Consider the following 17870-nt stretch of genomic DNA (forward strand, 5'->3'; position numbering starts at 1 on the left):
CTCAGTGGCCAGTTCTCATGTTCATGGTCACTCATCAATGCCACACCGCTAGGCATTTTGTCTGAGTGACAGCATTTAAGAAGGAAGCTGAGAAGGGGTTGAAGATTTGTTCCAGTGGAGTTAGTTCTTTACTATCTAGAAAAACAACAGCTTCCCTGCAAGCTCCACCAGGTAGACGTCCGTTTCTATCTAATTAGCCAGAACTATTCCATAATCGTCCCTGCAAGGAACCTTGGAAAGCTGAGTTGGATTTTCTTTTCTTTGAAAGCCAGACACATTGCTGCTCCAAACCAGATCAGGTCAATGTTAATAACGAGAAAGGACAAAGGGCTAGTGGTAAGATGATTATCTGAGTTGCTCATACAGGTAGTTTTATTCCTCTTTTTCTGGGAGGAGCTGAGAGTTCCAGAGGTTACATATTTGGTCCATGTCACATAGCTAATAGGTAGTCATCAAAAATGAAGCCAGACCTGTCTGGGTTCTTCAAACTGATGTATTTGCCTTCGGAAGACCACTCCTCCAGGAGGGAAAGAGAGGCAACAAGCTGACAACATTTAAATATAGCTATGACTTAAAAGACCTATGAAATTTAGACAGGGAATATCTGTGGATTTGGCTTCTAAAAGAAAAGAAAGCAGAGGACTAAAGTGCCTGTTTGTCCAATTTATTTGTCCCTCAAAATGAGCTCTAAGTTGGTGAATACACATCATTTCTCTTGGCCTCTAACAAAATATAAGTTGTTTGGGCTCCAATGAGAACACACACTCTCAAAATTCTTCTGACCCCTCTGACATTTTCATCAAGAAACTTTTCTCTGATCCTCTATGTCATTCTTCTTCCCATCTCTCCTTCCTCTCCTTCTTCCTCATCTCCTTGTCCAGATGCACAGCCATGCCTCTGACTCCCCACACACAAAACTTTGTGATACATTTTATGTGCTGGAAATTCTCCAGGCTAATAGCTTCTTGTAGAGTCCAAGAGAAAATGAGGAGAAGATGCAAAAATGACCCTTCGTCCTAGCTGCAGGAAAGATCCGTGTTGCTAGGAAACCATTGGTAGGTGTTAACCATCCCTCACTAAATAAGGGCAGCTCCCAGCAGAATAATTCTTTTTATGGAAGAATTGAGACCATGAGTTCACTTCCTGCCTCCAACTGGCTCTGTCTACATATATGCTTCTTTCCTCCAATAATAAGCATCAGAAATGTTTTAAAGTAAATTCAGGAATGTGAAACTGATCCTATGAGGAAGATCAGAAGGGGGTTATGTGTTGTAATATAGAGTTATAAATTTTAAGTGTTTCTTATTCTTCAACCATTAGACCATTGTTGGGGGTGCTGTATTGCATGGGAGCAAACTAGAGACTTATTTAAATCAGATTTGGGTTAAATACATGATAGAAAGACTATTGCTGGGAGATTTTACATTTCAACAAAGATGGGCACACAGACAGAAGTAATTAAACATGATGCTGTCTGTATACAGTACATCGTCTACTTACATCATTAACAAGGCACGTTCTTTGAATTGATTTTCTTAAGGATTTTCACTTTTCTTTTGTTACTGACATATGTTGTAAGTTGTTTTGTCAAGTCTAGCCTGAAGGTAGCTAAACTTAGAGGCTTAGACTTATATCACTTCAGAGTGTTGAGTAAGGCCAAAAGAGACTCATTAGACAGTTTTTTAAAGAAATGATTAAACCATGTGTTGAATAATTATTTGCATGCCAAATATATATCAGGCTCTTTAAGGATGTTTGAACCACAAGGTCTAACCTCATGAAGCTTATATTTTAGTAGAAGAAAGAATTAATAAACAAGATAAATTAGGAAAATTTTATATATGTTGGATAATACTATGCAGAGTAGGCAAATAACACAAAGAAGGGAGACATACAATCTCAGGGCGGGTGCTGAGAGGCGAGTTTTGAATTGGAAGCTGATGAAGTGAGGGTGGGAGGCGTGCAGGTGGGGGGGACAGAGCACCGGGGCAGAGGGAGCAGCAGCTGGAGGTCTCTAAGGCAGGCACGCACCTGGCATGTACAAGGACAGCAAGAGGGCCAGAGAAGCTGGAGTAGAGGCAACGGAAAGGAAGGTGATAGGGATGCAGTCAGGGTTACAGGGTAGAGGAGGTGGATGGGAGAAGTAGGAAGATCCTGTAAGGCCTTGTTGTTCATAACAAGGACTTCGGCCTTCCCTCTGAGAGAGATGGTGTGAGCAAAAGCATCAGTTCTCACAGAATAATCACGTGTTCTTCTACCTATCTCAGTCTCCACTACAGCCAGGCTCACACCGCGTGCTACGCTCTGATGTTTGACATTTCCAGTCCAAGGCAGTAAAAAGCCACTGTTCCTCTTCCATATCTCTTTGATCTACCGCCAGGCCCTTCAAATTCAAATGTTTTGCATAGAAATGATAAAAAACCTTCTGACCTACATCAGACGTCTCCTGAGTTAAACACAAAGCTTTGCTGCCTTACGCCTCTGCCGTTGCTAGTGTCCGTTTGTTACTGCTGCGGAGCCTGACTCCACCTGACTAGTGTGGAGGTGGTGCTGTTAAAAGAGTTTTGGATAGAGGTCTGACATGGTATGCCTTACATGTTTAACAAGATGATTTCTGGCCCTGGCTGGTTGGCTCAGTGGTAGAGCGTTGGCTTGGCGTGCGAGAGTCCTGGGTTCGATTCCTGGCCAGGACACACAGGAGAAGCGCCCATCTGCTTCTCCACCCCTCCCCCTCTCCTTCCTCTCTGTCTCTTTCTTCCCCTCCCACAGCCAAGGCTCCATTGGAGCAAAGTTGGCCTGGGTGCTGAGGATGGCTCCACAGCCTCTGCCTCAGGTGCTAGAATGGCTCTGGTTGCAACAGAGTGATGCCCCAGATGGGCAGAGCATCACCCACTGGTGGGTATGCCGGGTGGATACCAGTCGGGTGCATATGGGAGTCTGTCTGACTGCCTCCCTGTTTCCAACTTCAGAAAAATACAAAAAAAAGTCTGTGAGGGGGGTGGAGGAAGCAAACAGAAAGGGGTAGGGATAAAGTAGGCATCAGCTGTACAGGTCCAGGTAAAATAGAGGTGGTTGGACAAGGGTTGCCACAGTGAAGGTGGTGAGAAGCGTCAAATTCCAGGCATGCTGCTGAAGAACAGAAAGTGAGGTTTTTGACCTGAGCAAGTGGAAAGATGGAGTTTCTATCAACTGAGCTAAGGAAGGCTGGGAGAGAGAGAAAGAACAGAAACTCAGTTTGAAGTTAGAGATGACTATTATACATTCAAACTAAGAATATGGAGTAGGCAGTTGGGTATAAACATCTGACTTTCAGGAGAGACAGCTTGTGGTATATATTTGAGAGTCAACAGCACATAGATTATTTTAGTCATGAGACCGGATAAGATTCATTAGAGAATGAGTGTTACAGAAGAAAAAAGAAACTTGTAACTATGGTTCTTAGTGAATAAGAATACAAAGTCTAGAAATGACTTCTGGGTTAATGAACGCTGATAAATGCCATCCAGAAAAAATAATTGACCAATGCTATGCTGAAAATACCATGAAAAATCCTTTTTCATGTCCTGAAGCTAGGAAGAAGGATTTATGGTTACAATGGATTTAGCAGAAAGGGTTTTCTCTTGTGAATTAAGACTGGTCTAAGAAGAAATCATGCAAACCATGCTAACATGGAACTAAAGTGGAGAAAAAAATGAAAATGGGTGTCTGGACATTATGGTTCCATAAAGAGCAACCATTACTGGTGGGAAAAGAAAGTGGGTATTAACATGACATCATCCCTCACTGATGGGCATCTTGGCACTTGATTCTTGACTGAGCACTGTCGGCCACTTTGCTCACATGCTGGTCACAAAGCAGTGTAGCAAGAACGACCAGCAGGTTCTGTTCTAGTGCTGCCTTTACAGGGGAACAAGTGATGTCTCCACTCTGACTTGCTTCTATTTGCACATGTACCTACCACCCTTTTTTCACTGGGGAGGGACCTGAGTGGCTATTAAACAACATGATGATGCGTGTGTGTTTGCTATTGTGTGTTTTCAGGACAAGCTAAATGCTGTAACAAACAGCCTTATGACTTTGGTAACTAAACACCATAAAAGCTTTGCTTTTTAATCCTATCAGTCTAATTAGACATTTGGTGAATGGCCTTCCTTCCGTGTTGTGGTTCTGATACACAACTCCACCATTTTCTAAGACCTTGAAGTTTTCCAACATGACCTTCTGCGTGCAGGCAGGGAAGGGGGATAGAGAATGAATGTGGAACATTTCACAGGAGTTTATGAGGTGTTAGACCTGGAAGTGGCATTTATTGTTTCCATCCCTAAGTCATTAGCCTGAACTCAGTCCCTGGGCACCCCTAACATTAAGGGTAGTTGGAAGACACCTGTGTGCAAGAGGAGGAATGGGTTGGGTGAGTGTCTAACCATTCTCTGTCACTGTGTGAAAGGCTGCCTTATTGTCACCAGTGTCACCCAGATCTTAGGAGACTAACAAGTCTGAACTTATAAATTCAGACTTGTGACAAAACAGACTCAGAAAGAAGGTACCTTGAATTCAAGTTTATTCATTTCCATTTCCACCAGCCTGAGGTCTAAAATAGTTTCTCTTTAGAGTATGATCTGAGGCCTGGTCCAGGATATTTATCAACCAATTATTATTAAGTGATTAACAAAAGTCACTGAGTCTATCTGACCAATCACAGTGCTCAGCACTGAACATCTAAAGATGAATAAGAAATGATCCCTGTCTTCAGTGAGCTCACATTTGAGTAAAGGAAACACAACCACACAGAGAACAGTATTGCAGGTATGAGAGGAAGGTGAGAAAATTAATTCCAGGTGGAATGGCACAGTTTGGGGTAGACTGTGAAATTATGAAATAGGAGATGGTGCTTAAAATGAAAGGCTGACTGTGAGAAAGATTCCTTCAGGTAGAGAGGGAGAAGGAGAGAATTATAGAAGATGAAGCCACAATGCAACTGAGCTCTGAGGAAGGTTATTATGACATTGTGAAGTCTTAGATGCTGGACTAAAGAATTTAGACTTTATCCTATTAGTCAAGAGGTACCATAAAGAGATGAGCAAGAGTGACAAGGCTTAGTTCATATCTTAGAAAGATGATTTAGGCAGAGAGACTATTGAAGAAAGCTAGGAGGGACCAAGACGACAGACAGGAGGCTGCTAAAATCACACATATAACTACAGAGAAGAGGTAGGTTTCATAAATAAACATTCTAATTTGACATATCAAATTGAGAGGACTTGTTAACTTTGAAGGAAGTGAGGAAGAGAGAGAAAAGTTTCCGTAAAACTTAATGCATTTACCTTTGTTTCCTTAGTTATTGGCTCCATGCCTAGAACATAGCAAGTATTGCTTTGTTGTTTCTGCCCAGGGGAAGTGGTTTTAAAAGATTGAGAGGGTTTTTATATATAAACTAAATTTCTTTCTCAAAAGCTCTCTCATCCTGGAAATTTGTTTAATAAGGATTAAAAACCTTTCATTACAACACAGTTAATTGTTGAGGCTATGGGGAAATGAGCACTCTCAAATATCACCAGTGGGAGTATGAATGGGTACAAATCCAGCTGAGGGTGATTTGGCAATATCTATTAAAATTACAAATGTATATAGTCTTGGACCCAGAAAATCCATTTCTGGGAAATTTTCTTACAGATATATTTGTACATGTTCAAAATGAGCATGAAAGAGTTCTTCATTGCAGCCTTATTTTTAACAGTCAAAGAGTAAAACAATTCAATATTCCTAAATAAAAAATTTATAATAGACCCATAAAATGGAATTTTATGTGGATGTAAAAATAAAAAAAAAGAATATTCTTTCTATGCATTGATAAAGATCTTCAAGATCCAGAAAGTGAAGAAAGCAAAATGTGAGCAATGTACATAATATGCAACCTTTTGAATAAAAAAAGGATGAGAAATATTTATCTTTATATGCATAAAATATTTTGGAGTGATACAAAAAAAATAAGAAAGATCTTATACCATATGAATGTGTCACCTATTTAAAAAATTGAACTGAAACACTATCTTCTGTTTTACAATAGTTTAAAAGGTAAAACATTTCCCCCACACCATCTTTATTTTTTTCCCCTTGTCCCAGGTAACATGCTTATTTGAATTTTCATCAAGATGCACATACATAGAAGTACAAAGAATGGTGAGAAAATATTAGAAAAAAAACCCAATATGCCAATAAATTAGACAACCTGGACAAATGGACAAATTTCTAGAAGCATTCAATCTTCCAACACTGAATCAGAAAGAATCAGAAAATCTGAATAGATTGATTACAAATAATGAACTCAAACCAAAAATAAAAAAACTTGCAGCAAACAAAAGTCTTGGACTGAATGGCTTGACAGTCTAATTTTACCAAACATTCTAAGAAGAACTAGCATGTTCTTCTAAAACTATTCCAAACAATTTAAGGAGAGGGAAGACTCAACTCATTTTATGAGGCCATCATTGCCTTAATTCCAAAACCACATAAAGATACTACAAAAAAAGGAAATTATAGTCCAATTACCTAATAAACATATATGCTAAAATCCTTAATAAAATATTAACAAATCAGGTTCAGCAATTTATTAAAAAGATCATACACCATGATCAAATGAGATTTATTCCAGGGCTGCAAGATTGTCACAATATTCACAAATCAATAAACATGACACATCACATAAGCAAAATGAAGAATAAAAATCACATTGTCATATCAATAGATGCAGAAAAAGCATTTGATAAATCCACTGCCCATTTATAATAAAAGTGGGAATATGGGGAACATGTCTCAATGTAATAAAGGCCACATATGGTATGACACATTCACAGCTAACATAAAAATCATAGGAAAAAAACTACAAGCATTTCCCTTAAGATCAGGAACAAAACAGTAATGTCCTCTTTCACCTCTTATTTAGCATAGTACTAAAAGGTCTAGCAATTAGACAACAAGAAGAAATAAAAGGCATCCAAATTGGAAAGGAAGAAATAAATCTGTCATTATTGACAGATGACACTATAGTGTGTATAGAAAACCCTGTAGACTCCACCAAAAAACTACTAGAATTGATAAATGAATTCAGTAAAGTAGTAGGGTACAAAATTAGTATTCAGAAATCAGTGGAATTTTTATATACCAATAAGGAACTATTAGAATAAGAAACTAAGAAAACAACCCCATTTACAATTGCAACAACAACAACAACAACAAGTTACATAGGAATAAATTTAACCAAGAAGTTAAAAGGCCTGTCCTCAGAAAATTATAAGGTACTGAAGAAATTGAGAAAGATACAATTAAATGGAAGCATTTACTGCTCATGGATAGGAAGAATTAACATCATTAAAATGTCCATACTACTCAAAGCAATCTATAGATTTAACACAATTCCTATCAAAATACTAATGGCATATTTCACAGAACCAGAATAAATGTTTTAAAAATTTATGTATAACTCTAAAAGACTCTGAATAGCCTCAGTAATCTTGAGAAAGAAAAACAAAGTAAGAGGTACCACACTACCTGATATGAAACTACACTACAAAGCCATAGTAATCAAAACAACATGGTACTGGCATAAAAACAGACATATAGATCACTGCACAAGAACAGAGAGCCCAGAAATAAACCCACACCTTTATGACCACTTAATACCTGACCAAAGAAGCAAGAACATATAATGGGATAAAGACAGCTAATCAATAAAAGGTGTTGATAAATTAGACAAGTACTTGCAAAAAAATAAAAGACAATTAGATCACTTCCTTACACCATAACATAAATAAACTCAAAGTGGATTAAAGAGTTAAGAAACAAACAGTAAAATCTCAGACATTTCTCATAGCAATATTTTTTTCTGATATATTTCTTCAGTCAAGGAAAACAAAAGAAAAAAATAAACAAATGAAACTACATTAAAATAAAAAAGTTTAGCACAGCAAAAAAAAAATTAATTCAAAATAGATCAAAGACCTAAATATAAAATCTGAAACAATACAATACACAGAAGAAAACATAGGTACTAAACTCATGGACCTTGGCCATAGAAAACATTTTATAAATTTGACTTCAAAGGCAAAAGAAGTGACGGCAAAGATAAATGAATGGGACTACATCAGACTAAGAAGCTTCTGCACAACAAAAGAAACTGACAACAAAACAAACAAACAGCCAACTAAATGGGATATTGATATTTTCAAACAACTCAGATAAGGACCTAATATTCAAAATATACAAAGAACTCACAAAACTCAACAACAAACAAGCAAACGATCTAATAAAAAAATGAGAAGAAGTCCTGGCCGGTTGGCTCAGTGGTAGAGTGTCGGCCTGGCGTGCGGAAGTCCCAGATTCGATTCCCAGCCAGGGCACACAGGAGAGGCGCCCATCTGCTTCCCCACCCCTCCCCCTCTCCTTCCTCTCTGTCTCTCTCTTCCCCTCCCGCAGCCAAGGCTCCATTGGAGCAAAGATGGCCCGGGCACTGGGGATGGCTCCATGGCCTCTGCCTCAGGCACTAGACTGGCTCTGGTCGCAACAGAGCAACACCCCAGATGGGCAGAACATCGCCCTCTGGTGGGCGTGCCGGGTGGATCCCGGTCGGGCGCATGGGGGAGTCTGTCTGACTGCCTCCCCGTTTCCAGCTTCAGAAAAATACAAAAAAAAAAAAAAAATGGGAAGAAGACATGAACAGACACTTCTCCCAAGAAGAAATACAAATGGCAAATAGATACATGAAAAGATGCTCATCTTCACTAGCTATTAGAGAAATGCAAATCAAAACTAAAATGAGATACTAGCTCACACCTGTTAGATTAGCTATTATCAACAAGACAGGTAATAACAAGTGTTAGGGAGGCTGTGGAGAAAAAGGAACCTTCATTCACTGTTGGTGGGAATGTAAAGTAGTACAACCATTATGGAAGAAAGTATGGTGGTTTCTCAAAAAATTAAGAATAGAACTACCATATGACCCAGCAATGCCTCTACTGGGAATTTACCCCCAAAACTCAAAGTTATTGGTATGTAAAGACACATGCAGCCCCATGTTCATTGCAGCATTGTTCACAGTTGCCAAGACATGGAAACAACCAAAAAGCCCTTCAATAGAGGATTAGATAAAGAAGATGTGGTACATATATACTATGGAATACTACTCAGCCATAGAGATGATGACATAGGATCATTTACAACAACATGATGGACCTTGATAATATTATACTGACTGAAATAAGTAAATCAGAAAACACTTAGAACTGTATGATTCCGTACATAGATGGGACACAAAATTGAGACTCATGGACATAGATAAGAAGAGTGCAGTGGTTACCAGGGGAAGGGGAAGGGAAAAGAGGGAGGGGGTGGGGGGGGAGGGGCATAAACAAAACCAAATAAAAGGTGACAGAGGACGATTTGACTTTGGGTGATGGGTTTACAACATAATCAAATGTCAAAATGATCTGAGGTGTTTTTTCTAAATCTATGTACTCTAGTTGACCAATGTCACTCCATTAAAATTAATTGTCTAAATAAAACTATTAAAAAAAAGATGCTCAATTTCATTAGTCATCAATGAAATGTTAATTATAAGCAAATTGACATACCACTCAATTTATACACTGATTAAATGGATTTTTAAAAAATTCAACAAAACAAAAATGTAACCCACTGAATGGGAGAACATATTTTCCAATGACACATCTGTAAGGGGTTAATATCTTAAATTTATAAAGAACTCAAACAACTCAGCACCAAAAAAACCCTAACAATTCAATTTTTAAAAGGGCAAGGTACCTGGATACCTAAATAGACACTTCTCCAAAGAAGACATACAGATGACCAATAGACACATGGAAAGATGCTCAATGTCACTAATCATCACAGAAATGCAAATTAAAAGCACAATGAGATAACGGGCCTGTCAGACTGGCTGTCATCAATAAGTGAACAATAAGTGCTGGCAAGGATGTGGAGAAAAAGGAAGCTTTGTGCACTTACTATTGGTTGGAATGTAGATTGGTGCAGCCACTGTGGAAAGTAGTGTGGAGTTACCTCAAAAAATTAAAAGTGGAACAGCCTTATGACTCAGTGATTTCACTTCTGGGAAAATGTCCAAAGAAACCTGAAACATTGAAAAAGAAACTATGCACCTTTATGCAGCACTATTTACCATAGCCAAGATTTGGAAGCCGGTGAAGTGCCCAGCAGTAGATGAGTGGATAAAAAGCTGTGGTACATTCACACACTGGAATACTACTTGGCTATAAAAAGAAAAGAAAAGGAAGAAGAAGAGAAGGAGAAGGAGGAGAAAGAGGAGGAGGAGGAGGAGGAGGAAGAAGAGGAAGAGGAAGAAGAAGGAGAAGGAGGAGGAGGAGGAGGAGGAGGAGAAGAAGAAGAAGAAGAAGAAGAAGAAGAAGAAGAAGAAGAAGAAGAAGAAGAAGAAGAAGAAGAAGAAGAAGAAGAAAGAAGAAGAGGAGGAGGAGGAAGAGGAAGAGGAGGAAGAGGGGGAAGAAGAGGAAGAAGAAGGGGAAAAAGAAAAAGGAAGATGATGATCTTAACTTTGGGGGCAGGTAGAAGAGAGTAGAAGGGGAACTAAGTAGAAATGGAAAGAAATTGACCCTGGGTGGTGAACACCCAATACAATGTGCAGATGATGCATTATAGAACTGTACACTTGAAGCCTATATAATTTTATTAAGCATTGTAACCCCAATAAACTCAATATAATATACTTTAAAGATACACATAATATCAAATCCTTTCATAAGAGGAGTCTTTGAGAAGAGAAAGTGAAAATAGAAAGAGCAGTGATTACAAGTCTTGAGAATTCTAAAATGCCTGAAAAATTAGGGCAAGGGGTGCCACATTATAAATAAAAGTGTGTGAAAAACTGTGGAGCACTGAAGAAGAATCATATCTGCTTTATACTTTAATACATATTGAAAACGCATGTATAATTTGTGGACTATTAATCACAAAGATGCTATTCCTTTAGGCTCTTTAGAATAGCCGCAATATGGCCATTAGTTAATTAGAAGTAGAGGCAGTTTTCTAGAACTGAAATATTAATAAACCTGAGGTTTGTGGCTCCTTGAGATTTTCCTCTAGGTGTTTCATAAAAATTGAATAACGATTAAAAGTTAAAGTAAATTTGTCTTGACTCTCTGGCAATGTACCAACCTAGGACACCTTCATTTCAAGAATATTGATAGATATATCTATTTGAATGTTGGTGTTTGGCCAGTGTCTGTGGACCCAAGAAATTTAACTAATACTACACAACCAGCACAATTCTTCCAGAAAACCATGACCCACCAGACTAATAGATTCTTCACATTACCTCTTTTATAACACTTATATTCCTGAAGATTGCTCCATGATCCTAAAATATATTCTTTAAAAAAGAAAAAAAAGCCCTGGCCGGTTGGCTCAGCGGTAGAGTGTCGGCCTGGCGTGCGGGGGATCCGGGTTCGATTCCCGGCCAGGGCACATAGGAGAAGCGCCCATTTGCTTCTCCACCCCCACCCCCTCCTTCCTCTCTGTCTCTCTCTTCCCCTCCCGCAGCCGAGGCTCCATTGGAGCAAAGATGGCCCGGGTGCTGGGGATGGCTCCTTGGCTTCTGCCCCAGGCGCTGGAGTGGCTCTGGTCGCGGCAGGGCGACACCCCGGAGGGGCAGAGCATCGCCCCCTGGTGGGCAGAGCGTCGCCCCTGGTGGGCGTGCCGGGTGGATCCCGGTAGGGCGCATGCGGGAGTCTGTCCGACTGTCTCTCCCCGTTTCCAGCTTCAGAAAAATACAAAACAAACAAACAAACAAACAAAAAAACCTTATAGCCAGAGATAAGTTTTATGTAAGCAACTCAGAAAAAAAAAAAAAAAAAAAGGCTTATTTTCCCTAAAAGCTAAGTTGCTCCATTATTCACCAACTAACTCTATAAGTAACTGAGTGGCACACAACCAAAAAAGGACTTGGAGGCAGTAAGTAAATGCAGAGTCTCCATACAACACTCAGGAAGTCTTAGAAGACCTTTGTTGATACTCTTAAATCAAAATCAACAGCATGGCGCACTGAGCTCCTGGTGTCGGTTACACACCTGGCTTTCCCATCACCACCGCCATCCACTTTGGAATTAAGAAGAGAGCTTCCCTATTTGCCCTCCAGCCCAAATTCTTCCTTTCCTACTCTCAGTGAGACCTCTTTTTTTTTTGTATTTTTCTGAAGTCGGAAATGGGGAGGCAGTCAGACAGACTCCCGCATGCGCCCGACCGGGATCCACCCGGAATGCCCACCAGGGGTGATGCTCCGCCTATCTGGGGCATTGCTCTGTTGCAACCAGAGCCATTCTAGCTCCTGAGGCAGAGGCCACAGAGCCATCCTCAGCGCCCGGGCCAACTTTGCTCCAATGGAGCCTTGGCTGCGGGAGGGGAAGAGAGAGACAGAGAGGAAGGAGAGGGGGAAGGGTGGAGAAGCAGATGGGTGCTTCTCCTGTGTGCCCTGGCCAGGAATCGAACCCAGGACTCCTGCACCCCAGGCTGATGCTCTACCACTGAGCCAACCGGCCAGGGCTAGTGAGACCTCTTATTATGTCCATTTGCTTCTACCACAAACCTCTGACATTTCTCACGAGGTTTTAGAGGATGTGCTTGTCACCTCACAGAAGGGAGCAAGCTGGGATTATCTGCCTTCAGCCCACGCCCTCAGACCATGGAGAGGGAGGCACAGTGTGTGCCATTTCCACAGATGGCCTGGAAAAGCCCACAAGCCCCGACTGATGACAGGACACCCGATTACGACAGATTTTGCAGCCTCCAGTTTTTCATACGCTGCTGCTGCTGCGTGGAAGCCTCCCACCACCCATCTGTCTGCACTTCAGCCTTTGCTACTATTCAGCAGGAATTGTTGCCCTGGGGCACAGGGGGTTATTGTCTTGACATTGTTATTATTATTATCCTTTACTAAGAGAACTTAGACTCTGGTCTGGCAAAGGGCAGGAATGAGAGTAGCGCAACTTCTACATTATTGCATTATTTCTTCTCTGTGTTCCAGGAACTTGAACCCAAGTAAGCCAACATCTCTAGGTAACATCCCAAGCAGGTTGATTATGGCTTTTTTATCTGTTGCTAAATATTGTGTAGCTTCAGAAATCTTTTTATTTTTTTTAATCTCTCCAGTTGAATAAACTCTCTCATTCCTTCATGCACTCTTTTTCACTCTGCCTTAGGAAGTGATTCTATTTCAAACTGTCTGGACCACTGGATGATGATCTTCTTAAAGTCACAAATTGCACCGTGTTCACCTGTAGCCATCAGAGCCAAGGGATTTGGCAATCAGTAGGTTCTCATAAAATGTCTGCTCACATGTTCAGAGACAAGCATCAGGAGTCAGTCTTCTGATGTCAGTACTTAGAGCTACAAAAGAACTAAGAGAGAATCAAGCCTTATAAAATGCCTTTAGTTTTGACTCAGAATTTTTTAGCAATGTTGTAAACAGCCACTTCTTGTGCTAATATTTTTGTGGTTTTTCAATGATGTTACACTTTTATTTGTCACATTTATTCATGCTATAAGGACTATTTGACACTTTTTAAAAATGAAAATCTCTAGATTGTCAGACAATCCTTACTTGATTAGTTTATTTGGCTGAGAAAAAAAAAGCTAAAACTTCTTACCTTAATTTAAGGTTATAATAGCTGCTCCTATGGCTCTTATCAGTCAATCAAAATATCAGGTTGGTTTTACAAAAATATGTTGAGGTAGGAAGCGATCTAAAGGAAAGGATCAGCAAAAGCCTGGACTGGAGAGTGAGTTTTGATTTTAGGAAGCCAGGCATCCATTCATCCAGTTTTGACTGAGCACCTACTATGTGCAGGAGCTGTTCTTGCCTCTATGGAATTTTCTGTATGTCAAAAGCAACTGACATTAATAAAGCATTAAACACATTTAAACACAGAATAAAGTACTTTAACTACACACTATTAGCAGCTTGAGCAGGCCCTGGCCAGTAGCTCAGTGGTGGAGCATTTGGACAGCATGTGGATGTCCCAGGTTGAATTCCCAGTCGGGGCACACGGGATAAGCGACCATCTGCTTCTCCACCCCTCCCCTTTTTCTCCCTCTTCCTCTCCCGCAGCCATAGGTCTATTGATTTGAGCTCATCGGCCCTGAGAGCTGAGGGTTATAATGTGGAGTCTCCATCTCAGACAATAAAAATAGCTCAGTTGCAAGCATGACCCCAGATTGACATAACACCCACCCTAGACATGGGTGGCCAGGTAGGTTCCAGTCCAGCACATGCGGGAGTCTGTCTATCTATCTCCCCTCCTCCCACTTGGAAAAGAAGAAAAAAAAAAGTTCAAGGGATTAATCAACACTCTCTGCCCAGTCTATAAAACTTCCTGACTGATGCTTATAGCCCGCTGATCCCTCTTTGCTTGAATGCTCAACTCCTCTGTTCCCATCGATTCTATTATAAGCTTTTCCAAGATTCAGTTGTGTTTGTTCCCAAGCCCACTGATGCCAGTTGCATAATTTATTGTAATTAAATAACTTTGGTACATATTAACACAAATTTATAAAATGAGCGTGGAAAGAGTTGTTTCCATGAAAACTATGTAAATGCAATCAAGACAAGCTACTAAAAAAGTCTGTTAAATTAAGTGTGGGTGCAGCAACTCCAAAAGACTGAGTAGAAGAACATAAAATAGAGAAGGTTCTGCTTTTAGGTTTTCTCTGAAATGTCATTTCGTTCTCTTTGCTTTTAAAAAACAAACCAGAAAATGTGCCTACAGCATTTTGTGTGTGATGATTCAAGATATGGTGAAGGACTTCAGTCAGTGGACCCAGACTCAAATGAACAGCCTGCCTAAGATTGAGAAATAGATGTATGTTTATGTTTTAGCTAAAAATAAAATATTTACATATACGTTTTATTTCTGCCCTTTAGCTCATTCTTTTGAAAGACTTGATTAAGCAACTACTAGTCCTGGATGATTCACGTGAAAATATAAAGTGCTCATGACACGTGCTCCTGAGGTTCAGCTGAGCATCACTCTTTTTCTGGCCACTTGGCCCAAAGAACACGTGAACATGCACTGATTGAGGGAAACCTCACCTGCAGGTTTATAATTGGCCATCTAATATATATACATATTTCAAGCACATACTCACTTAAACCTTTTGCTATTTTTCCTACAATGTTCACCATAATGTACTTATTTTTACCATAGGCATTACCTATGTAGAACTTAATACAGGGCAGGAAAGAATTTGTAGGACTTCATGAGCTGAATAGGCTACAAGGACAGAATTCTAACCAAATGTTCTAATACTCTCTGCAATCAGGCAGGGAATACTCTTCCTCTAGTGTCTCAAGAATGAAATTCTTGAAACCACTAAGTGTCAGCTCCAAAAATATTGTGAGTTTTTCGTGATGAAATGTATAAATGGAAACACATAATTTGTAAATTTGTTATTAATGACTAATAGGAGCTATTAGAAACATACATATTATTCCAGATACAGCTAGCAATTATTTAATTATGGTACTTGTTGTAAAGAAGATGTAGGGCAGAAAGGTGCCTTTAAAGGAGGGCTCATGCTGGTCAGGGTATCCATGGGAGGCTTCCCTGGGGAGGCAGTATTATGTGATGACTGGAAAGATGAGTAGGAGTCAGCCTAGCCAGGTGGGAAATAGCAGGGGGTTGGGAAAGAGCAGTTCAAGTAAAAGCAATAGTAAGTGCAAAGGTCCTGCGGCCGGAAGAAAGTGACCTTTAAAATAAATGGAATAGTTGTATGAGTCCAGATTTACTGGAGCAAAAGGGGAACACTGGGAGGTGAAGACAGTGGGAGGGAACACAGGGACAATGAGTGCTGCCAGAGACAGAGGGAGAAAGAAAGAGTGAAGAAGTAAGACACGCTTCATAGCTGATAGAAGATCCAGCCAGCTTCTGTTCCAACTACTCGGGAATCCAGATAGTCACGCAGTGGAAACAAACTGAGGCCTGGGGAACTAGCTCCTCTCTTCTGTCCTAAAAGAACCCAGTTGAGTCCTCTTTTCTGGATTACCAAAATGACGGTGTTATATGCCGAGTGCTGCCACCCTGAGGTCCGTGTATTCCTGTAGTTACTGCATTGGGATCCAAGTCTCCCACCTTGCACCCACGCAAATAAGGCTCCTCTTTGCAGCTGCTTCAGAGAGCGTCTTAGTGCTACCCCACGCCTGCTCTTGCTCAAACATTCCCACTTCACTCCCCCGGCTCCTCTCCCTACACCCTCCCCACTTCCTGGTCCTCCTACCATTCCACCAAAAAAAAAAAAAAAAAAAAAAAAATTACCCAGGCCTCCAGCCAGGAAAAGTTGTTAAACCCTGTCCTCTGCAACTTCACAGCACATTTGCTTTAATACCAAAAGAGGATTCATCATGGCCAATGAGAAACAAATGAATATGCAGTGATTCACCACTTCCTGAACGGCGTGGCCAGCCGTTCCCACCGCTAGGCCCTCTTCTGTTTCTACAATCAGTTAAAAAGGTGCAGTTCGTTAGGGGCATTTTTTTTTTTTCTCCTCCTGAAAATGGAAGGAAGCAGAGCCAGCAGCCTTCCGAAGAGGCACAAAGCTCTTCTGAGAAGTGTCTAGCAGACAGAGCTTCTTACAGTAACACTTTATTTTAATGGTCCTTTAATGGGGAACTGACAATGGAACTCCCACCGAAGCCCTCCCAGCTGCCTCATTCACCCTAAATAAAAATGACCACTAGGTTGCCAGAGACAGGTCACGACCAAGATACCAACCTCAGAGGCTAGCCCAGGGGAGGGAGAGGGGAACGAGAAACCCCCTCCCCGTGCTTCCTTAGAAATCCTCTCTTTATCCCTGCACCGTCTAATCCAGTTCTTTATTTCCTTATTTAGATGAGCATCCCTTGTATAGTTCGGGAATTACTTCTCTGCAGAGACGCCATAGGTATCAGCTTTCTGAGAATCGGATTGTTCTTCCCAGAAACCAAAGGGAGCCTCGTTGGTTTGAATGCTCTCTTGTGGGTGAGCCAAGGAGATGCGGAAGGCGGCTCATGACTAACCAGCACGACACAGCTCACATAAGTGCCCACCATCCACTCATCACTAAGCGGCAGATTGAAGGTAATGTTGTAAGAGCTTTACAAGCTGCTGGGAAATTGTGGGTTTGCGAAATGTTCTTTAAATCTTTTGAAATTCAAATTCCATTTCAACAAAGATGTCGGAATAGTAACCAGGGGAATGGACAAAAGACTGACTGTTCAGCCAGGCCTCGCAGCCCCTCCTGGTCCTCCCCGCCCCCCGCCCACCGCCGAGCCCTTCGGAGGGACTGTTGGGAGCGCCCACCGAGGGGCAGGTGTGGGAGGAAGTCACAGGGGCAAGGAGAGCTGACGTTCGTTCGAAGCAGCCTGGCTGAGAGTCTGCTGTCGTGTGGCTGGGGGGTGGTATCAGGCTGCTGGGTAGCCGGAGCCAAGAACAAATGTGGGAACACTAACACCGTTTTATTAAAGCAAAGCGAGTGCGAGGAGCAGCCACGGTGCAGTAATCACTCAGAACCAAGCTTAGGTGCGCCGCAGGCCCGCCTCCTGGGGTGCTCCCGTGCCTACCTGGGGACATTGTCATGTCTGGCCTCCAGTTCGTCATAATACGAGGGAATAATAAGAAAGTGAGTGTGACCAGGCAGGACTGTGAGAAAGTCACGAGGTAAAAATGTCCAATCAGCCCAAATAAACAGGAGGTCGGAGGTCAGAGGTCAAGCTGCTAAAGGAAACAGGTGGACAAAATGGTCAGTCTAAGGATGTGGCAGTATGTCACTAAGGACCGGGCCCTGAAACGTCACAT

The sequence above is a fragment of the Saccopteryx leptura genome, chromosome 7 (genome assembly GCF_036850995.1).
Source record: "Saccopteryx leptura isolate mSacLep1 chromosome 7, mSacLep1_pri_phased_curated, whole genome shotgun sequence".
Classification (NCBI taxonomy): domain Eukaryota; kingdom Metazoa; phylum Chordata; class Mammalia; order Chiroptera; family Emballonuridae; genus Saccopteryx; species Saccopteryx leptura.